Source organism: Natator depressus, chromosome 4 (genome assembly GCF_965152275.1).
Source record: "Natator depressus isolate rNatDep1 chromosome 4, rNatDep2.hap1, whole genome shotgun sequence".
NCBI classification, from domain to species: Eukaryota; Metazoa; Chordata; order Testudines; family Cheloniidae; genus Natator; species Natator depressus.
The window spans coordinates 75,151,127-75,165,847 of NC_134237.1; the positions used below are offsets into that span (position 1 = coordinate 75,151,127).

Below are 14,721 nucleotides of genomic sequence, written 5' to 3' on the forward strand. Positions count from 1 at the left end.
AAATGAACCTTTTGTTTGGAAATGTCATTTTGAATCAACTTTCAAAATGATTTATTTGACCTGAATGAATTTTTTATCCATTTTTTTGTTTTGAGAAAAAATGAAAATAATTTTTTTTTGCTCAGCTCTATACTATGCTTTGTATCTTGGAAAGTGACTGGAACTGTTTGTAAGACCTAAATACAGAGGTTTTCAGTACAGTCATCTGCTGGATGGACTCAGTATGATGTAGTTGGAACATTTTTGATTGAATGTATTTTCCTTGAGATATGGTGTTTTGTCAAAGCTGAAATGTTTTGTGCCAACATATTGATTTTGATTTTGACTAATTTTTCTGGGGGAAGGTATGGGGCCCTAGCCTCTGTTTGCCAGAATCTGGGACTGGGCAATGGGATGGATCTCTCGATGATTACCTGTTCTGTCCATTCCTTCTGCGGCTCCTGGCACTGGCCACTGTCGGAAGACAGGACACTGGGCTGGATGGACCTTTGGTCTGACCCAGTATGGTCTTATGTTCTTGTATAAGGTTTCTGAGATCCAGGCTTTCTGGCCTCTTCTGACTAAAGAGAGGGAATGAGAACTAATGTGTCAACAAAATCCCATTTTGTGAAAACGTTCAAAATGTTTGGTTTTCGTGGCCAGTTCTAATGTAATGTTTTCTGAAAATTCCTGAGAAGATGGAACTCCAGCTTTTGCTTCAGCAAGGAGGAAAGCTGAGGTGGAGGAAACAGAAGTGTACTAGTCATGATAGATAATTTTGCCTTATCCATGTTATATCAGGTGGCTGGCTCCTCAGCTCTAGTTGCTTATGCCTCAGATCATAGAATCACAGAATATCAGGATTGGAAGGGACCTCAGGAGGTCATCTAGTCCAACCCCCTGCACAAAGCAGGACCAATCCCCAAATAAATCATCCCAGCCAGGGCTTTGTCAAGCCTGACCTTAAAAACCTCTAAAGAAGGAGATTCCACCACCTCCCTAGGTAACACATTCCAGTGCTTAACAACCTGCCTAGTGAAAAAGGTTTTCCTAATATCCAACCTAAACCTCCCCCACTGCAACTTGAGACCATTACTCCTTGTTCTGTCATCTGCTACGACTAAGAACAGTCTAGATCCATCCTCTTTGGAACCCCCTTTCAGGTAGTTGAAAGCAGCTATCAAATTCCCCCTCATTCTTCTCTTTCGCAGACTAAACAATCCCAGTTCCCTCAGCCTCTCCTCATAAGTCATGTGTTCCAGTCCCCTAATCATTTTTGTTGCCCTCCGCTGGACGCTTTCCAATTTTTTCACATCCTTCTTGTAGTGTGGGGCCCAAAACTGGACACAGTACTCCAGATGAGGCCTCATCAATGTTGAATAGAGGGGAACGATCATGTCCCTCGATCTCCTGGGAATGCCCCTACTTATACATCCCAAAATGCCATTGGCCTTCTTGGCAATAAGGGCACACTGTTGACTCCTATCCAGCTTCTTGTTCACTGGAACAATGAGGTCCTTTTCTGCAAAACTTCTGCCTAGCCATTCGGTCCCTGGTCTGTAACGGTGCATGGCATTCTTCCGTCCTAAGTACAGGACTTTGCACTTGTCCTTGTTGAACCTCATCAGATGTCTTTTGGCCGAATCCTCTAATTTGTCTAGGGCCCTCTGTATCCTATCCCTACCCTGCAGCATATCTACCTCTCCTCCCAGTTTAGTGTCATCTGCAAACTTGCTGAGGGTGCAATCCACGCCATCCTCCAGATCATTAATGAAGATTTTGAACAAAACCAGTCCCAGGAACGACCCCTGGGGCACTCCGCTTGATACTGGCTGCCAACTAGACATGGAGCCATTGATCACTACCCGTTGAGCCTGACAATCTAGCCAGCTTTCTATCCACCTTATAGTCCATTCATCCAGCCCATACTTCTTGAACTTGTCAAGAATGCTGTGGGAGACCGTGTCAAAAGCTTTGCTAAAGTCAAGGAATAACACATCCACTGCTTTCCCTTCATCCACAGAGCCAGTTATCTCATCATAGAAGGCAATTTGATTAGTCAGGCATGACTTGCCCTTGGTGAATCCATGCTGACTCTTCCTGATCACTTTCCTCTCCTCGAAGTGCTTCAGAATTGATTCCTTGAGGACCTGCTCCATGATTTTTCCAGGGACTGAGGTGAGGCTGACTAGCCTGTAGTTTCCCAGATCCTCATTCTTCCCTTTTTAAAAGATGGGCACTACATTAGCCTTTTTCCAGTCGTCCGGGACCTCTCCCGATCGCCATGAGTTTTCAAAGATGTTGGCCAATGGCTCTGGAATCACATACGTCAACTCCTTTTACACTCTTGGATGCAGGTCATCTGGCCCCATGGACTTGTGCTCATCCAGCTTTTCTAAATAGTCCTGAACCATTTTTTTCTCCACAGAGGGCTGGTCACCTCCTCCCCATGCTGTGCTGCCCAGTGCAGTAGTCCAGGAGCTGACCTTGTTTATGAAGACAGAGGCAAAAAAAGCATTGAGTACATTAGCTTTTTCCACATCCTCTGTCACTAGGTTGCCTCCCTCATTCAGTAAGGGGCCCACACTTTCCTTGGCTTTCTTCTTGTTGCTAACATACCTGAAGAAACTCTTCTTGTTACTCTTAACATCCCTTGCTAGCTGCAACTCCAAGTGTGATTTGGCCCTCCTGATTTCACTCCTGCATGCCTGAGCAATATTTTTATATTCCTTCCTGGTCATTTGTCCAAGCTTCCACTTCTTGTAAGTTTTTTTTTGTGTTTAAGATCAGCAAGGATTTCACTGTGAAGCCAAGCTCGTCGCCTGCCATATTTACTATTCTTTCGACACATCATATCACATGTCATATCATTACAGTTCATATCACACTATCTTCCAGAAGATGTCCTACATTCTTGGCTCCACTTACTCTGTAGAATCAGTGACTTGCAGATGTTCAGTGCATCTCAAGATTTTGTCCTTTCTCAGTGAAATAAATATCAGATAAGTTAATATTTTCATAGTTTTTAATCTATATTTTGATTGGCTCTGATCTCTCCTTTGCAACCTCAGAGAGATGAATCAGAAAAAAATTCATAGTACAGCTTCTGAAAACATAAAGTATCGATAAGGTTCAAGTTGTGTGACATGGTTATTTAAAAATCTAATAACTTCTTGTGACAAAGTTGTAAGGCAAGCAGCCAATAGAAATACCATTCATGCTTTTTAATAAGAAGAAGATAGAAAGACTGGGAAATGGCACAAATTAACCAATTTTCCTTAGATTCTTAAAAATGTAGGCTATTTGCAAAGCCACTTTAAGGATTTGCATGCCCAATTCCCAATAAAATTAATCGCCAGGCGGATTTGAAAATCTTAACGAACATCTTGGACTTCTCAGATGTTGTATCTCTGTTTCAAATGGCTCCTTCAAGGGAAAAAGACTGGAATCTTCATTGTCAGAAAGCACTTCTATGATGCATTATCTCCCTTAGATTGTCTCAGCACTTTGGAAACATCCGACTCACTCTCCCTCCTCCACCCTTTCTTTATTCTTTTTTTTTTTAAGAAAAGCAACTAGCCTACAATCCATATTCAGAAGCGTATCCAAGTCATAACCCTGAGATCCCATCGTAGTTAAACAGTAATGAATATTTATTTGAGTTATAGTAGTGGTGGTGAGTGAGTCTCTAAGTGAGCCATAGCACCAGGTATCAGTTAATTAAGTGAATTGATTTTTTTCCTGCATTATCTTACTACAGATTTATGTTAAAGGGAAAGTTAAATATAGGCGATTTGAACAAATTGTAATTATCTATTACTGTATACCTCTGGGTACATGGACATGATTATTTTTAATGACTTTTCTCCTTTTCAAATGATTATTTGGATATTATCTTGTCATCTTTCCTAGTAGTGAATTGCAAATTATGTTCTACCATATTGATGACATTATAATTAAGAAAAAAGTCACATATTCATATTATCTTTTGTATGTTTTGACAAAGCACAATTAAAAAACTTTCTGCTGGGAGCAATAAAATAAATGAAAGAAAATGTCCCACCAAATATTTCCCTTTTGGTATCCCCTGTTAATATTTTTATGAGCCTCTTAAGCTTATCTAAGAGATTTTTAATGCAGTGGGGTATGTTAGTCGGCTTGTATTTTTTGCACAATATCATACATTTCAGTCTTTGTCACAGTGGGGACAATAAAATAACAGGCCGCGATGCATTAGCATCATAAAGAAAATGTAATAAATGGCTTTATAACTGTAGTAAAAGTTGCCTGAGCACCAGCAGCTGTAACAGAGATGTTGCTACAGCAGCATTTTATGACCAAATAGTACTCAGTGGGCTGATAATATTATGTGTGTGTGTAATGCCAGCAGTTTCCAAGGCCTAGATTTCAATTCAGATGAATAATTGAAAGCACTTTTAGACTTTTCCATAAAATGTTTAATAAGAGATCAAATCCTCCCTCCATGTAGTCGAAAATTAAATAGTTTTTACAGAGGTATTCTATAATGAAATTCTAACTATTGTCTGTGGAAAAGGGGTGCTTTTAAAATGGAGTTGTTAGAAATAAAATATGTTTGAAGCAGCTCTTATTTTCTTTGTCTCTGAATATTGGTTATAGAGAATGAAACTTTTTTTAGCCCTACCTTCCCATTTCTCTAGACTTTGAGGGGTGACTATAATAATAAGATTTACTGAAATACTTTGAATAGGGTTGTAATCATGAAACAATGTGTCTGCACTCCTGGAATGAGAAAAGGACAGGATGACTGCAGAGAGTCAATCTTCTGAAAATGACAGAATTGATAATCATATACTGTAAATGTGCAATTCACCTGGGGTTCTTTGTCGATTTTTTTAAAAAAAGTGATAACTATTTTTCCATCTGCTTCTCAGAACAGATGAAATGTGAAATGACTGCTATGTGAGTAGATGAAAAATTCATATAACATACAATCTGGGAGAGTGCATTTCCATGTAAAACACAGACAATAAACATTCTTGTGTATTTTTTAATAAGGTGTTTAATGACTACCCTTTCTCCATTTCTTTGAAGCATCTTTGTCCTTAAAGGGGGTTGCAGGAAGAGGATAAATGTGTAACATTCACTAGTTTATTAAATGTGCCTTTTCTGTACTTATGTATGTCTATACTGTTGTGAGCCTGCAGGGACCAATGAACACATTGCATTTTCAACTGAACTGAAACTCCTCCTACTTACATAATAATTTATTACAAAAGTTAATTGCTGTTTGTTTGACAGAGTGCTAGTCTATCTTTATTGCATTGTCAATATGCTTTACAACTTCTCTCAAACTGAATCAGAACCAAATCATTTTGAAGGTCTGAAGCTACTCAGATCACTCATTTGTTTTTCACTTGGCACATCTCTGTGCTTCCTGGTTTTGGCCAGGGTTGAAAGCAAAAGTTCTGAAAAAAATCACAGCCTCTGCTCTCCTCTCTCACTCTCCTCCATTCACCTCCAAAAATATATAATTTTTGGGAGGCGAAGTTGTATTTTATCAGCATAAAGTCTGCAGGCTCATTCATTGGGGCTCTTTTTATTTGGGAGCCAAAGAATGAGTGCATCAGCAAACATGATGATACACAAACAGGTGGGGAAAGAAAGGATCTTCAGAAGTAAAAGAGAGAAGAATCAAAATGTATATATTGGGTATACAAAATACACATGTTCTTGCTGAATTGATGACTTTAATGCTGTTAGGATTGTATTGTATGATTAATTATATGTTACAGAGCCTTCCTGATTTGGGTCCCATTCATCACGGTTGCAGAAGATTTCTTTTCTATCAAGGGCATCATGTAACAACATAAATTACAACTATTTTACCAACATTTTGCAGACCACCAGTGAAGAACTTAACAGTCAAGAGGAAAAGACAATGTACTTATACAAGATTTTCCATAAGCATTCAATTACTCTAAAAGCAAACCAGAAATTAGGACAACCAATTGTTCTTTTCTTGTAGGCAAGCAATTGATTTCCTTAGGCTATCCGACCATACCACTTTCTCGTTAATGGAAAACACCCCTCCACCATCCATTAGTTTGCACTGGTAGTTTATTGATTAATATGATACCTACTCTGGCAAGGGAAATTAATCAATTTTTCTGTCAATATGTGGGGAATCCTGCCACAGGATAAGAATGACTCCAATGGGATCTCAAAACTTAAAATGCTCAAAAGATTTCACATGGTTCAAAAGCTCGATGTAGAGGCCAGTTTCTGACTGTACCACAAAATGCCTAAGTTAATGTAGCCAGAAAAGTAAAGAGCTGGTGATACCTGAAAAGTGGATAGGCAAACAAACCTGATATATGCCCCAGGAGATGTTTGTGATTTTTTTATTGAAAAAAATACAGCTAAGATCTTTTATGTAAATTTGTGCAGACAGCCTAATAGGCATGAACTGAAGACCCACACACTGATCACCTTCAAAGAAGAAAGACATGTCCTAGATTCATATCTGTGCTATGTACTCTGAGATACACAATATGAGAAAAAGAAAAGGAGGACCTGTGGCACCTTAGAGACTAACAAATTTATTTGAGCATAAGCTTTCGTGAGCTACAGCTCACTTCATCGGATAGCTCACGAAAGCTTATGGTCAAATAAATTTGTTAGTTTCTAAGGTGCCACAGGTCCTCCTTTTCTTTTTGCGGATACAGACTAACACGGCTGCTACTCTGAAACAGTATAGGAAGAATAATATAAACCTGTAACTTCTGCTGAATGATATGAAAGAATAAATCACTGAGCTTTAATATTTCACCAACTAACTAAACTGGATGATCACAAGTTTTACAACTGAAAACAGGTATTTAGTCTGGCATTAAATTTCAGAACATTTTAATTATAATAATTGAAAACATTTACAAAAGGAATATTAAGAGGTATATCTTCTGGATTAGGGCTCTGAAGTGTATGCAATAAACATTATATCCATGTGTAAAAATTACATTGTCTTAGTTTAGGGACTAAGTATGTAATTAATACTAGGACTGTTAACTCACTTCTCATGAGCAAAACTATTCCTATATTTTCCCAAGAAGCAAGAAGATATGCTAAAGCAGAGGCTGTGGAAATGAATACTGTATAATAAAAAACTAAAAAAGGCCATCTCTTCATAATTATGTTGTGTGCTGGCCTTTTTCAGTTAAACTTCCTTGACCCGATTCCATCTGGCTTGGAGTCTGGCTATGGTATAGAGAGTGCACTCTTGTGTTGGTATTTGATCTCCTCATTGTGATTAACATAGGTAATTTTTCCATGCTGAATCTTTCAGGACCATAAACATCTTTCTATACCTTGACCAAGAGGCTGTTTTTTCTTTTAAACTTCCCTGTAGATTCTGGAATAATGAGGTGGGAGGCACTGCTCTTAAAAATTTTTTTCTCTGACAGCTCCCAGAGAGCAGTGTTGGACAAATTGCCCTTCTGCTCTACTGAGGCGACTTCCATCCTGTCAGTAGGCAGATGGAACTCAGCTCCGTGTTTCTTTTGTTAGATCCCGATGGTGCAGTTTCTCTTGGTTAGGAGAAAGTACAGCTACAGTCCCTCTCAAAGGATGTTGGAGAGATCTGGGGTTGGTGTGGTTCTGCTGTCCCTATGCACTAGCTAGCAAAGCTGGCTAACTGCATGGCGAAGAGTATGCTGCATCCCATGAAATAATTGTCCTGCCTCTGGGAGCTCCAACAAGCATTTTCCAGCCTTGCTTCCTGGCAGTGCATCTTTGCACCACTCCCAGTGCAGAGGTGAGCCTTAAGGTGAGCCCTTACCGAGCCGTGAAAGACATAAAGAACACATTAAACCTTTTATCCAAAGTATGCCCTGTTTTGAAGATGTGGATTTTGATTTATGAAGACTTATATGGTAGGATCTTGGTTACCTTACAAACCATCTGTCTGTTGCTCCCTCTCTGTATTATCACAACAGGTGAGATATGTGACATTGCACTCCATATGCTTTATGGAAATATGCTTATGAATGTGACATAACTGGAATATACTTTACACTAAATACCCTTTGTATGGTGTCATTAGAAAACTTGTAATCTACGAAGTGTGTTCATCCTATTTGTTTGCATGTGTCATAAATACAAAGGGAAGGGTAAACCCCTTTAAAATCCCTCCTGGCCAGAGGAAATCTCCTCTCACCTGTAAAGGGTTAAGAAGCTAAAGGTAACCTCGCTGGCACCTGACCAAAATGACCAATGAGGAGACAAGATATTTTCAAAAGCTGGGAGGAGGGAGAGAAACAAAGGGTCTGTGGGTCTGTCTATATTCTGTTTTTGCCAGGGATAGACCAGGAATGGAGTCTTAGAACTTTTAGTAAGTAATCTAGCTAGGTACGTGTTAGATTATGATTTCTTTAAATGGCTGGGAAAAGAATTGTGCTGAATAGAATAACTATTTCTGTCTGTGTATCTTTTTTGTAACTTAAGGTTTTTGCCTAGAGGGGTTCTCTATGTTTTGAATCTAATTATCCTGTAAGGTATCTACCATCCTGACTTTACAGGGGGGATTTTTTTTTTATTTCTATTTACTTCTATTTCTATTAAAAGTCTTTTTGTAAGAAAACTGAATGCTTTTTCATTGTTCTCAGATCCAAGGGTTTGGGTCTGTGGTCACCTATGCAAATTGGTGAGGCTTTTTATCCAACATTTCCCAGGAAAGTGGGGGTGCAAGTGTTGGGAGGATTGTTCATTGTTCTTAAGATCCAAGGGTCTGGGTCTGTAAACATCTAGGCAAATTGGTGAGGCTTTTTACCAAACCTTGTCCAGAAAGGGGGGGGTGCAAGGTTTTGGGAAGTATTTTGGGGGGAAAGACTTGTCCAAACAGCTCTTCCCCAGTAACCAGTATTTGTTTGGTGGTGGTAGCGGCCAATCCAAGGACAAAGGGTGGAATATTTTGTGCCTTGGGGAAGTTTTGACCTAAGCTGGTAAAGATAAGCTTAGGAGGTTTTTCATGCAGGTCCCCACATCTGTACCATAGAGTTCAGAGTGGGGGAGGAACCTTGACAGCATGTATTATTTCTATATCTGAAGTTAGAAAAATAAGATATAAACTTGTATTACCGATGTAAACATATTAAGTGGAAGCCATTAAGGGTGCTTCACAATCAATGAACTATGAATGAGTTTATTTACCTGCAAGTCTTCCTGTGGGCCAGCCGATGGGTAATGAAGAATGAGGTCTTACAGTGACACGTGATCATGTCACCTGAGGCTGGAATCCATCTTAAATCTGGTACTTTTCCATTTAGAAGGAGGGGTGGGGACCCAGAGAGACAAAAGATTCCCACCTTGTGTCAAAGCTATAAAAGGGGGTGAAGCAGGACAAAAGTGGCTGCCAGTCTGAGACAGCCCCTGCTTACCACCTGGGATGTCTGCTGAAACTAATGACGACCCTGTACCAGGGGAAAGGATTGGGCCTAGACTAGGAAGGAGTCTAGTCTGTGAAAGAAGCTTATTGAAACATCCCTGAGGGTGAGATATTACCTGTAATCAGTTTCTTAATGTATTAGGCTTAGACTTGCATGTTTTTGCTTTATTTTGCTTGATGACTTACTTTGTTCTCTCTGTTATTACTGGAAATTACTTAAATCCTACTTTTTATACTTAATAAAATCACTTTTGTTTATTAATGAACCCAGAGTAAGCGATTAATACCTGGGGGACCAAAAAGCTGTGCATATCTCTCTATCAGTGTTATAAAGGGCAGACAATTTATGAGTTTACCCTCTATAAGCTTTATACAGAGTAAAATGGATTTATTTGGGGTTTGGATCCCATTGGGAGCTCGGTGTCTGGGTGCTGGACTTGCAGAACTGTTTTCACTTAAAGCCTGCAGCTTTGCATGTGTGGCCTGGACCCTGAGTCTGTGTTGCAGCAGGCTAGTGTGTCTGGCTCAACAAGACAGGGTTCTGGAGTCCGAAGCTGGCAGGGAAAATGGGCTCAGAAGTAATTTCAGCACATCAGGTGACAGTCCCAAGGGGGTCTCTGTGACCAAACCCATCACAAGATCATCTGAGGTGTTTCTGCTAACAGAGACTGGATGAGAACTCTGCGGGGACTGGGAACAGAGTAGTCTTGGTGGAGTCCTCAACTCTGGTAAATCACTTTGCTTGTTTTTCCACAAAGCCTCACTTTGTTGACTTTCAGGACATGATTAACTATAAGACTCTGCTATTTACTAGGATTTTTGTTTAATGAGGTTGCTGGTGGTACCAAAGGAGTTCAACCTGACACTGGCCAATAAATTGTTTTTATATTTATACCAGTACAGGTGCCCTAAACCTTAGACTAATAAATATAGCTTACATATTAATGGGCGGGCTTTTGTATTTCATTTAATGTTGTTGGCTCTTTTTATGTAGAGCAGGTGTATTTTATATCTTTAAGATACATCTTAACATTCCCTGTCATTATGGGGATGGACTATAAAGCAATGTTATTTTCAGTATTAGCCCTCATCCAACAAAGCACTTAAGCATGTGCTTAATGCTTTTGATGGAGATGTACTCTGTTTATACTGTTAAATGCACATTTTAAATATACAGAGTAACTGATTTACTGTACAATTTACTACATATATTGAATGTAACATGTCACCAAAGATGTAAGCATTGTGTGGCTGATCCTAGACCCTATCCTGTGCTCTTTGCACCGCTCTGACAGCAGAAGGCTGACATAAAGGCAATTTAAGTAGCCAGTTGAGAATTCCTCATAGGGAAATCCTTCAGTGGCATAGAGTCATCTCTATAAACAATCCTTCCATTCCTTGTTACCCCCATGGCACAGGAGGCATGTGCTTATCCTGGACACCTTTATACCTGGCACAACTTAGAGGGCTTCAGGCTGGGATGGGCAGCCTAATGACCAAAAAGCTTCAACATAATGCTTTGCAGCCACCCATCTTTTGGGCTCACCCCTTGACTTGTGCTAGATGCCAAACAGATAGTCCTGAGTATCTGTCTCCATAGTACGTTATGTATCAGATTGTAGTACATAACTTTCAGTATGAAGGTCATTCTCATCCCTAGTGTTATAATGTGTCAAATACCACTTGGTGGCAATGCAAGTAGGTGAAGGTTTGTTTATCATTCTCTTTTGTTTTGAAAGTTAGGGGATATGTGTGAGCTTCCATCAAATTTTTGCAACTGAATGTGACTTCTGGAATTAGTTTTTTATATCAAAGTTTCCATTTTTACTCCTGAAATGTATATTTTTTCTGTGATTTCCATTCAGATAGACACTAGTTTACCCTGGACAGGAAAATTAACAAATATTAAAATATCATCCATATTGTCTAAAATCTGCAAAATTAATTGAGAACTAAGATCACTGAAGCAGAAAATAAGGCTGGCCTTGAGTAATGAACGATGCCTGGTTAATGATACTGGAGACCATTAAAGCAGGAGGGAATCTGTTCCCTCAGTGTAGGATGATTGGGGAGTGTGATAGACTTGGCAGGAGCTGAGAGTAGATACTGACGGAGAATAATGTGCTATTCAATACAGGCTGCAAAAAAGGAAACTTGAGAAGCAAACGAGACAGTGAGAGAATCAAAGAAGGTCAGAAAGAAAAATTGGAAGAACATGAAGGAAAACAAAAGTTTTTAAAAAAAAGAAAGAAAGGTGACATGGATCACTGGCAATGCTTATTCATTACAATTACTTCAGGTAAGAGGGGATTTGAGCTTTGCCTGACTTGAACATGCTTTTATTTATAATACTTTTCTGCTTTAATAGAATGGTAGAAAAGCCTTGTTATATTATTATATCTTATATTATAGCTTCTTGGTTACATTTTCTGTTATTGAATTAGGAATGATATATACTTATCCAAGGTGATCCATATGCTTTTGTTTGGCATTCCAGTTTACATGGACAGTGGCAACACCGAAACATTGTTAAGCAACTGCAATTTCTAACCTCTCCCCACTAAATTACATGGTCTCAGATTTTCAAAGACACTTAAAGATTTTTAACCTAAATAGAAACTAATAGGCACTGGGTCCCCAAATCCCCAAGGTATCTCTGAAAATCCCATCTTCAGGCATCAGACAATTTTAACAATAAGAAGAAAATGGTTTTGCAAACAAATTCCAATCAATTCTCTATCACTACAAAAGGTCCCCCCCCCCGCCCCAGCTCTCCTGCTGGTATTAGCTCACCTTACCTGATCACTCTCGTTACAGTGTGTATGGTAACACCCATTGTTTCATGTTCTCTGTGTATATAAATCTCCCCACTGTATTTTCCACTGAATGCATCCGATGAAGTGAGCTGTAGCTCATGAAAGCTGATGCTCAAGTAAATTTGTTAGTCTCTAAGGTGCCACAAGTCCTCGTTTTCTTTTTGCGAATACAGACTAACACGGCTGCTACTCTGAAACCTATCACTTCTATGTTATCCATAATGAACATTATGGACTTGTATATTAGGGTAACTTCCAAAGTCCCCCATCAATCAAACTGTTTCACCAACAATAAACATTTTGCCATTGGAACTTAGTTGATTATACGGGAGTCTGATTATACGGGAGTAGAGCAGAATCCAGATCACTCTCCCATGCTGTGTTGGTTCTGCAAGTCTGTCAGGAGTAAGCAGTTGAAAAGTAATCAAACTGACACTGAATACTTGTGGTATGCGTACTGATCTGTTAAGTAAGAAGGAGGCATTTTTACAATCACGTTTCTGACCGTGCTTGCATTAATAGTGGCTTCCCTTTGTTTTGGGAATTGATGGATGTATATGAGTATGTTAATTCAGTGGATAATCTCTTCCTGATTGCTGCATCCAGAGAACTCAGAAGTTTGTTGTCTTCTAAGACTTTCTCTTTCTTTCACATGCATTTTCATTTTTTCACCCTTTCTCATACGAGTTGATTTTGGTTTCTCGGGCTGTGAGAATTTTTTTCTCTCAAAGTCAGGAAGTGATAAAATGAAGGTTTCATATATACCTTTAATTCTGTCACTTGTGTTTAAGTGTAATAGGTGCTTCAATCTGTTGACACTATCCCCTGCCAGGACAAGGATATAACCTTTTGTAACTGTCCTATGTGGCGTGACTGAAGGCAAATATAAAAATTAGAGGCTGAACAGCACTCAAACACACCACTCCCTCATTCCAGGAAGATTTTTTCTACTTTTATTTTTCTGTATTTTTCCTTTTCTTATTCCTATGCTTTTCTGAATGAAAAGAGGAGAAGAAAAAGTAAAGAACATGTGCCATTTATTTCACTATATGAACGCCTCCATTTTGCCAAGCCTATTCTGCTCTTTCCCTGACTCTTCCTAAGTTTAAAGTTCTATTCCTTTCAAATTTTCCCTTCAGATCCTTATTTCTTTAGCAAGTAAAATTCAGCAACCTCAGACAACATGATGTGGTCTGGAAACAGGAATCAAACAAGTACATTTCCTGTGTACGTCAGGAAAATGACCGGTGTTTGCACAATTATGCCAACCATATATCCCTCTCTGTTCCTCCTCAAGTGGGATTAAAAACTGTTTGGCCTTTAGTGTGGTACGGCCAATCTGTTTTCAATACCCATTGCAGTCAGTGCTGTCTTGGTGAGAGCTGAGCAAGTTGTAGAGAATTAGCAAATCTTCGTTTGATCAATTTTGCCTGTTTTGTTTATGAATGTTACATTTAGGGCTGATTGACTGAAAAAATTCGCAGGGAAATATGGGGTTTTGGCAAAATCAACATTTTCACGGGAAAATGTTGATTTCAGAACAGTTCTCTGATTTTTGACAGGAAAGTGTGAAATGAAATTGAATACTTTGTTTTGCAAAAATGTTCAGCTTTTTGATTTTTCACCCTCTTTTGGAATGAATACAAATGTTGAAATATTGGAACTTCCTGTCAGATGCAAATTCAGTTGAAGCGCTCTAGTCATGATTCTGTCATACTTACTCAGACAAGAAATCAGATTGGTTTTAATGGGACTATTCATGGAAGCACTACTCACTGAGGGCTAGGGTGACCGGATGTGATCTCAAATACTCCCTGCAAATAATTTGTGGGCTGTAGATTTTAACAGTTCATTGTACGCATTCACTGTTCAGTGCTCTATGTTTGTGAAATTAAATTAATGGGCTCTGCATAGGCACGGGGTCCACTCAACGAAATCCAATTGAAGCCTTAGACTTAAACTCTTCAGAGCTGGACATGGTTTTTTTTCATCATTTTAAGGTGCCATGTAAAGTTATGGTGTTATTAGAAATATATAATAAATAATAGATCTTCACGTAGGCTGGGCACAGAATGATGCCAATTATGCCTTCGTACAGAATGTGCCAATTATATATTATTGTTGTTTGTTTGTTATTTGATTGTCTTATGGTAGTGCCCAGGGCTCCATTGTACTAGGCCATATACAAATACATAACAAAGAGATGGTCCCTGCTCTGAAGAGCTTACTATCCAAGTGTGATGGGTTGGACCACAGAAAACCCCTTGGGAACTTCCAGCTGATGTGCTGAGACTACCCCTGAGCCCTGCCAGCTTGGGGGTTCAGTGCCCTGCCTGGTTTGAGCCAGACTCGCTAGCCTGCTACAAACCCAGACCCAGGTCTGAACCACATTCCCTAACAGCTGCAGGCTTAACTGAAAATGGTGTAAGAAGTGTTCCTGTCTCTAACACTCAGAGGCTCAGCTCCCAGTGGGGTCCAAACCCCAAATAAATCTGTTTTACCCCT

The 14,721-nt window shown here is 39.3% G+C and overlaps 1 long non-coding RNA gene across 2 annotated transcripts in view; it reads left to right on the forward strand.

The window, feature by feature from the left end:
* The window catches only part of LOC141985890 (uncharacterized), a 225,898-nt gene that overhangs the window by 152,152 nt on the left and 59,025 nt on the right, over positions 1-14,721 (forward strand). For both annotated transcript variants that reach the window (XR_012639052.1, XR_012639051.1), the window contains one exon: positions 11,538-11,699. This is a non-coding gene — a long non-coding RNA (uncharacterized LOC141985890). The remainder of the gene's footprint in view (positions 1-11,537; positions 11,700-14,721) is intronic.